At 42.0% G+C, this 8,364-nt stretch overlaps 1 pseudogene; it reads right to left on the bottom strand.

Moving 5' to 3' along the window:
• Window positions 1–1,522: 1,522 nt before the first annotated feature.
• Window positions 1,523–1,771, bottom strand: LOC122293255 (annotated as a pseudogene).
• Between the last annotated feature and the right edge of the window lie 6,593 nt (window positions 1,772–8,364).

The raw sequence follows: 8,364 nt of genomic DNA, 5'->3' as shown, positions 1-8,364 counted from the left end.
ATGGATCACAAAATAAAGACAAACCGAGTATCATAGATACATAGTTCAACAAGTATAGGGTGTTCACATATCCAAATCATATATCTGCCCAATTAACATTTTACATGGAAGAACACAGCACCACCAGAAAAGCTTCACTATCTCTTTATGTAGCATCGTTTGCCATGAATTTTGACCCTGTAACCAAAGAAAATACACCACATTAGAATTTGGCCATGATAAAACCAAGCTAACAGGTAAATGTGTATATATATATTGATCTGACATAGTTAGGGCATACTTTTGTATTGTACATGGCTTTGTCTATTCTTTGATTAATAAAATTTGTTTACTTATCAATATATATATTGATATTGTAATGTGTTGCAAGCTTATGTGAGCCTCCAAGCAAGCTGAAATTAGACTCTACACAATATTTAATCAAGCTAACTAAAACTCAAGCTATGCCCCACCAAACAAAACCATAAAAAAAAATAATAAAAAAAAAAGGGACATAAGTTGAGCCAAAGCCCATCCAAAGCTGATCGAATTTGGCTAGTCTTCAATTAGGCCAGTTTCTGGTTGACCCATGTCTCTTAACAAAGGGGTCCTTTCACCCAACCAATAAAGTTATCGGAAACATTAAAGTTAGTTTTGGACAATAAATTGAGATGAAAGTTAAATAAAATATTATTAAAAAAAAATTTAATATTATTATTATTTTATAATTTGAAAATGCTAAATTGTTTATTGTATTTTATAAAAACATTTGTAAAAATTATAATGATGAGATAAGATGGATTGAAAGTGTTTCTCAATCTAAACTACGTCTAAAAACTATTGCCATCTCTGACCGCAAAGCCCCATATCTTCCCCACCAACTTCTATTCTTAATCAAAATTAAGAACACATTACCTAATGGCTATCATTAGATTAGTGCTACCATTAACTAAATATTCAATATTCAATAGGTATAAATAGCAGCCCTTTTAAAACTCAAAGATGCATGCTTTGCAAGTAGCAGCTATCCAAACGGGGGAAAAGTTGATGAGGTTGTTTGAATGATGAGATGATTTTATATTAAAGTTAAAAGTTGAATAAAATATTATTTTTTAATATTATTATTATTTTAAGATTTAAAAAAAATAAATTGAGATTTAAAAAAAATATTGTTTGTTATATTTTGTGTGAAAATTTAATAAAGTTATAACAATAAATGAAATTAATTGAAAGTACTTCTCAGCCTCTAAATCTATCACGTGCATTCCCATATATAGTCCATATTGCTTCTACTGTGTTTTCAGCAAAAACTTCATACACATGCATGCCGTGAGACCAAGAGGACCTAATCTGTATGGATTTTGTTTCAAAGCTAAAATCGAAAAATAATCAAACGGAGCCCTATCTGCGTGAACAAATACCCGTTGCCGCTGCCACCATAGATAAAGGAGAGGGAATAATTCATAGCCTAAAAAGATTGACCAAACAGAAAATTAATCAAGAGAGAGGAGAGCGATACCAAAGAGTGGAAGGGTGGCGGAATTCAATTGTAGTAGAGCTCGAGGCCCATGCCGTCGTGGATCTCGTAGTCCTTGAGAGTGATGTGGTCCTTTTAGATGGTGTACCACTTCTGAATACGGATCTTATCGGAACGGGTGCCGATCTGTGCCGCCACCAGCTTCTTGAGGTCGCCGATGGTGTCATCCTCGTTGCACTTGACCCGGACCTTCTTCCCGAGCTGATCGTTGAGCACAACTTCTATCATCTTTGCTTGTCTTCCAAACCTTAAGCTGATCTTTGAACCTCTGTGATGGCCCACTTTTACTTGTATTTTCACTGAAGGGTTGTTTTTAATTAATTAATATATTGATTTATTTATTTTAAACTATTGTATTTTAATTGGTTTTTAATTTATTTGATGTTGTGTTTAATTTATTTAGTCGTTTTACGATTTTTAATCTCGTTTTCAGCAGATCTGTTTTTGGTTTCCGGAGTGAGGATTGGACCTCATTTCTTTTCCTCCACCTTTTCTTTTTCTCTTTTCCTCTTTTTCCTTTCCCTTTCTTCTCTTTTCTTTCTTTTTTCTTTCTTTTCTTCGGCTGTTTCTTCCTCCCCGTGCGATTTCTTTCTCTCTCTCTCTCTCTCCTCTCCCTTGCGCGTCCGTCCAGCCACCCAAACCCGCCGCTCACCGGTGCCGTGAGCCACACCATCACCACCAATCTCTTCCCCTCCCTCCGATGAACCACCCCACAAATTTTCGCTACCAACGGAGCCGCCGTTTAGCCGAAATACCTCCTCCAAGCCGAATGGCTTTTGCTCCGATTTGCTGTCGTCGCTCCACCTCCGGCCACCACCTCTTCACCACTTCATCACCGACTCCTTGCTGTCCTAACCCACCTATTTCCGACCTCAATCCGTCGCCGGAACAGTCCCCACGAGCTAACTCTCCGATTTGGGTATTTTGGCCTCCTACCCCGTTTTCGCCGCCACCCACGGCCAAACTCCACTTCCCTTAACTTCATAAACATCCATAGGTCATTCCCTATCAATCCCAAATTTTGGTTTGTCCCTAAAGTGGGTAATTTATTACCCGCGACCACAGTGTAAATTACACTGTTACGTTGCTTTTCCTCCGCCATTTGTAACGCCGCGAGCTTTCAAAAAATACTATATAGCGCTGTAAGTATTTTTCAAATTCTACTTTTAGATTTAAATGTATTTTACTCTTACAATAAATATTTATCTGCTGGTTGATTGATTCCGGACTGAGTCCAAGGAGTTCGGGGGTCGGATGGATTGAGGACGGAATGCTTGGTTTTGGTTGTTTGTGATTGCTTGGTTATTTGTGCCATGAGGCGTGCGTTACATATTGCATACATTTGCATTTTATTTTAAGTGAGAAAATCATGTTTTGGTTGGCGTAAATGGATTTCGGGTTCATGTGTCTCATGAGCCCAAGCCGGGATGGGTTATTATCTCAATGGAGCTCCTCTGGTCATTCGGGAGCGTAATATACTGAGTGACGTCCCCTGAGTTGTCGCTGGGCGACGACGGGAGCAGGGGCTAGAGGATGCTTGGCTACGAACGCGCTGGGCGCAGAACTGGGCATCGCTCTACGCACCGACTCCGTGGCCCTTCACTGGTGAGGGCTAGAGGATGCTTGGCTACGAACGCGCGGGGCACAGAACTGGGCATCGCTCGTTTAGGTGTCACACGCGTGGTCGTTACCTGCGGTGTGGCACAGGAGTCAGGGTGTGCGGATGACCCCTAGGGGAGGTCATGGTGCATACGGATTAATTGGTTAATGGATATGAGTTGGATATGGGCCAAATGTGACTTTTGGCGCGATATTTGGAAAGGTTATGTTTTTGGGCCAAATGAGATTTTTGGCATGCGTGGAAAATTATGGTTTTATGAGACATGTGCATTACATTCTTTCATGCATGTTGTTTGAGATAATATGTTTTTATCTAGTGGTGTTTGGATTTTACTTACCTACGGTACCATTTTTGGTACCGTAGATTTTGGTGCAGAGTTCGAGGATGAGGAGGAGGCTGAGCCCGAGGATGCGGCTCCGCCGAGGTGCTGAAGTTAAAGTCTATGCTTTGTAATTAGTTTTTAAAACAATATTTGTGATTTGTAATAATTTATTATGTATGTTTTGAACGGTTTTGTATTAAACTAAGAAAAATTCTTGTACTTAGTTATATGACCTTCGTTATCCGCTGCGTTTTCTTTTGCACATTTGTTGCTTATACACACACTTGGCACTCGTCGATAGGGTGGTGACCCATGATGTCATCATCCAGACGTCTCGATTTTTCCGTTTCTGTGCGTGGGGATTTGGGGGCGTCACGAGCACTTGTTGCACCTCAGTGCAACCACACACCTCAAAAGTTCTTTCCAAGTCTCTGACCTACTTTCCAGCTTGAAGTGGATCCTCTTCTCCAGTGAAGTGTGGAGTTCTATGCGCCAGAAAGCACTCATAGGTGCATCCGGCTTGCACCATGCTATTAGGCCCTCCTGGGTAAAGCCAAGGCCCTCCCTGAGATGGCCAAGGACCTCCTTATTGTGGCCAAAGCCATCCTTGTTGCGGCCAAGACCCCTCTTGTTGTGGCCACCCTTGTAGAGCGAGAGAATAATCTGAGTATGGGCTCCCCTCCAGGACATAGGAGACGGAGTTTTTCTGGTGAAGGAAGTAGTTCGGGTTCGCCTCAGAAATTTATTCAGCGGGCCGGGACCCGACCACAAGCGTCCTCAGGTGTTCGTATGGGAGGACGGATGCCAATTTGTAAAATTTGTAATAGAGCTCATGAGGGCGAGTGTCGGCTGAGTGGTGGATCCCAGTGTTATCGATGCGGCCAACTGGGACATATTGCTCGTGAGTGCCCTGTCAGAATTCAAGGAAGCCGTGGAGGTAGACGCGATGGAAGAACAAATTCAAGACAAGCTATGCAAGCCCGGGTTTATGCTGTCACACCCGGAGGTGTGGATGATGAGGCACCAGTGACCCATGATGCTGGAGTAATTACAGGTATGGATTTGATTTTGGTGTGCTTTGATTTCTTTGTGTATTTGGATTTCATGGGTTTATGTGTTTGGTTCAGGGAGAGTCCGTTTATATGAGTTTTATGCTTGCACTTTGTTTGATTCAGGTGCGTCACAGTCGTTTGTATCTTTCACGTTTGCTCGGATGTGTAATTTGATCATGGAACTTTTGCCGAAGTCATTGGTAGTGGCTCTACCCAATGGTGAAATCGTGTGGTGTTCCAAGGTTGCTTTGGGATGCCCATTACATTTTGATGGAAGGTTCTTGGATGCTGATTTGGTGGTGTTCAAGCTGTTGGGTTTTGATATCATTCTTGGGATGGATTGGCTATATCGATATTCTGCGAGTATTAATTGCAGAAGTCGGGTAATTAGCTTTCAGCTTCCAGATGGTGATTGTCTGGAATTTGCGGGGAGTAAGCTAAAAAAAAAGCCGATAATTATATCGGCAATTCAAGCAAGAAGAGAGATTGCATGGGGAGCGGATGCCTTCTTAGTTCAGATGGTGTCTACGCAGTCTGAGAAGAATTCTTTGGTAGACATTCCCGTTGTGGAAACATTTCCGGACGTGTTTGTGGATGACTTGCCTGGGCTACCCTCTGTTCGAGAAATGGAGTTTGTTATAGACTTGAAACCTGTAGCGGCTCCTGTACATAAAGCTCCTTACTGCATGGCACCGGCTGAATTAAAAGAGTTGAAGACTCAGTTGCAAGAGCTGGTAGATAAGGGGTTCATTTAACCAAGTACTTCGCCGTGACGTGCGCCAGTTCTATTTGTTAAAAAGAAAGATGGAACCCTCCGTATGTGCATTGATTATCGGGAATTAAATAAGGTGACCATCAAGAATAAATATCCTCTCCCACGGATCGATGATTTATTTGATCAGCTTCAAGGAGCAGCTGTGTTCTCGAAGATTGATCTGAGGTCGGGATACTACCAGTTGAGGATAAGAGACAAGGATGTGCCCAAAACTGCTTTCAGGTTGAGATATGGGCATTATGAATTTAAGGTGATGCCGTTTAGATTAGCCAATGCCCCTGCTGCTTTCATAGATTTAATGAATCAGGTATTTAGGCCTTATTTGGATTCCTTTGTGGTAGTATTCATTGATAATATTCTGATTTATTTCCGAGATGTTGAAGAGCATGTGTATCATCTTCGTCTAGTTCTTGAGAAATTGATAGAACACCAGTTGTATGCCAAGCTCAGCAAGTGTGAATTCTAGTTGGAGGAAGTCAAATTTCTTGGGCATGTGATTTCCCGAGACGGAGTGACTGTTGATCCTAGTAAGGTGGAAGCCATTTTGTCATGGCAGCATCCGACTACAGTGCGCGAGATCCGGAGTTTCTTGGGACTTGCCGGATATTACCGAAGATTTGTGGAGGGATTTGCTCGCCTATCCGGACCTCTCACAGCATTGACTAGAAAGAATGCAGAATTTGTTTGGTCAGATAAGTGTGAGAGAAGCTTCCAAGAATTGAAAAACAGGTTGACGACTGCACCAGTGTTAGCGCTCCCAAAACCGCATAAGCCATTCGTAGTCTTCAGCGATGCGTTTAAATTCGGATTGGGTTGTGTCCTTATGCAGGAATGACGGGTTGTTGCTTATGCATCTCGTCAGCTAAAGGACTATGAGAAGAATTATCCGACGCACGATTTGGAATTGGCTGCTATTGTTTTTGCTCTTAAGATCTGGCGGCACTTTTTGTATGGGGAAGCTTGCGAAGTATACACCGATCACAAGAGCTTGAAGCACTTGTTTTTCCAGAAGAATCTGAACATGAGGCAGAGACGATGGCTGGAGTTAATCAGTGACTACCAGTTCGAGATCAAGTATCATCTGGGGAAGGCAAATATAGTTGCTGATGCTTTGAGCCGAAAATCGCACTTGGAAGATGAAGTCGAGCCGTCAGAATTGGATTCTTTGCTTTGTGGGATGAGAAGGCTCCTTATTGAGAGTTCACAGCAAGTGGAGGTATTATCTTCAGTTCTTGATATTCGGGTAACTGATTTTGAGGAATTGAAAACTCTTCAAATGAAGGATCTGAAGTTGCTGGATATCAGAAAAAGAGTCAGAAAATCTCAAGGGCCGTTGCACTATAGTATGGATAAAGATGGAATTCTTCGGTTTCGAGATCGTAGGGTGGTCCCTAAAGATTCAGAATTCAAAGAGCGGATCATGGCAGAAGCTCATGCAGCCCCTTATTTAGTTCATCTCGGCAATACAAAGATGTACCGGGACTTGAAAAAAATTATTGGTGGGATGGAATGAAGAGGGATATTGCCTTGTATGTTGAGAAATGCCACACATGCCGTCAAGTTAAGGCCAAGCATCAAAGACCCGCAGGTATGCTTCAACCTCTCCCTATTCCTGAGTGGAAATGGGATGACATCACGATGGACTTTGTAGTGGGCTTGCCGAGAACGCCTAGTGGGAAAAATTCTATTTGGGTGATTGTTGACCGGTTAACGAAGAGTGCTCATTTCTTGCCTGTTAATAACACCGATTCCTTGGGTAAGTTGACCCGCTTGTACGTCAAGGAGATAGTGCGGTTGCACGGCATACCAAAGAGTATTGTGTCGGACCGGGACCCAAGGTTCACGTCTCAGTTTTGGAAAAGTTTGCAGGCAGTATTGGGTACTAATTTGAAGTTCAGTACTGCATATCACCCGCAGACAGACGGCCAATCAGAGCGTACCATTCAGACCCTTGAAGATATGTTGCGGGTATGTGTCATGGAATTTCAAGAGAGTTGGGAAAACCACTTGCCACTTATAGAGTTTGCGTATAATAACAACTTCCATACGACCATTCAGATGGCTCCTTATGAAGCTCTTTATGGGAGGAAGTGCAGATCGCCTTTGTGTTGGGATGAAGTCGGGGATAGTAGGATAATTGGACCCGAAATAATTCAAGAAATGTAAAGCCAAGTTTGGATCATCAGGGATAAAATGGCGGCAGCTCAGAGTCGTCAGAAAAGCTACGCTGATACCAGGAGGAGAGAGTTATCTTTTGAAGAAGGTGATTGGGTTTATCTCAAAGTCTCTCCCATGAAAGGAGTTAAGCATTTTGGTAAGAAGAGGAAGCTGGATCTGAGGTATGTCGGCCCTTTCCAGATTTTGGAGAAGGTAGGGTCCATCACCTATAGAGTTGCTTTGCCAGAATATTTTGGAGATATTCATGATGTCTTCCATGTATCATCCTTGAAGAAGAGCTTTGGACAACAAGAGCCGCGCTTTGTCGACCCAGAGCGTATCCAGTTGCAACCGGAGTTACCGGACCTTACTTATAAGGTTGTTCCGTCGCAGATCATAGATTGGAAAGAGCAACAGTTGAGGTCCAAGACGATACCTTTGGTTAAGGTGGCATGGGGAGATCCGTTAGCTCAAGACTTCTCTTGGGAGAGAGTAGCTGACATGAGGGAGCAGTACCCCTACTTGTTTGAGTAATAACGGTACGTTCTTAATCTTGGTCACAGGTGGTTTTATGTGGAATTATGTGACTTGTTTCAAGTTGGTGTTTGATCTTGCAAATTTCAAGGACGAAATTTGTTTTAAGGGGGAGGATGTGATGACCCGCTTTTACGTGTATTTTCACTGAATGGTTGTTTTTAATTTAATTAATATATTGATTTATTTATTTTAAATTATTGTATTTTAATTGGTTTTTAATTTATTTGATGTTGTGTTTAATTTATTTAGTCGTTTTAAGGTTTTTAATCTCGTTTTCGGCAGATCTGTTTTTGGTTTCCGGAATGAGGATTGGACCTCATTTCTTTTCCTCCACCTTCTCTTTTCCTCTTTTTCCTTTCTCTTTCTTCTCTTTTCTTTCTTTTT

This window comes from Carya illinoinensis, chromosome 14 (assembly GCF_018687715.1).
Source record: "Carya illinoinensis cultivar Pawnee chromosome 14, C.illinoinensisPawnee_v1, whole genome shotgun sequence".
NCBI lineage: Eukaryota > Viridiplantae > Streptophyta > Magnoliopsida > Fagales > Juglandaceae > Carya > Carya illinoinensis.
The sequence above is the reverse complement of the archived record's forward strand: the minus strand, read 5'-3'. Positions and strand labels throughout refer to the sequence as shown.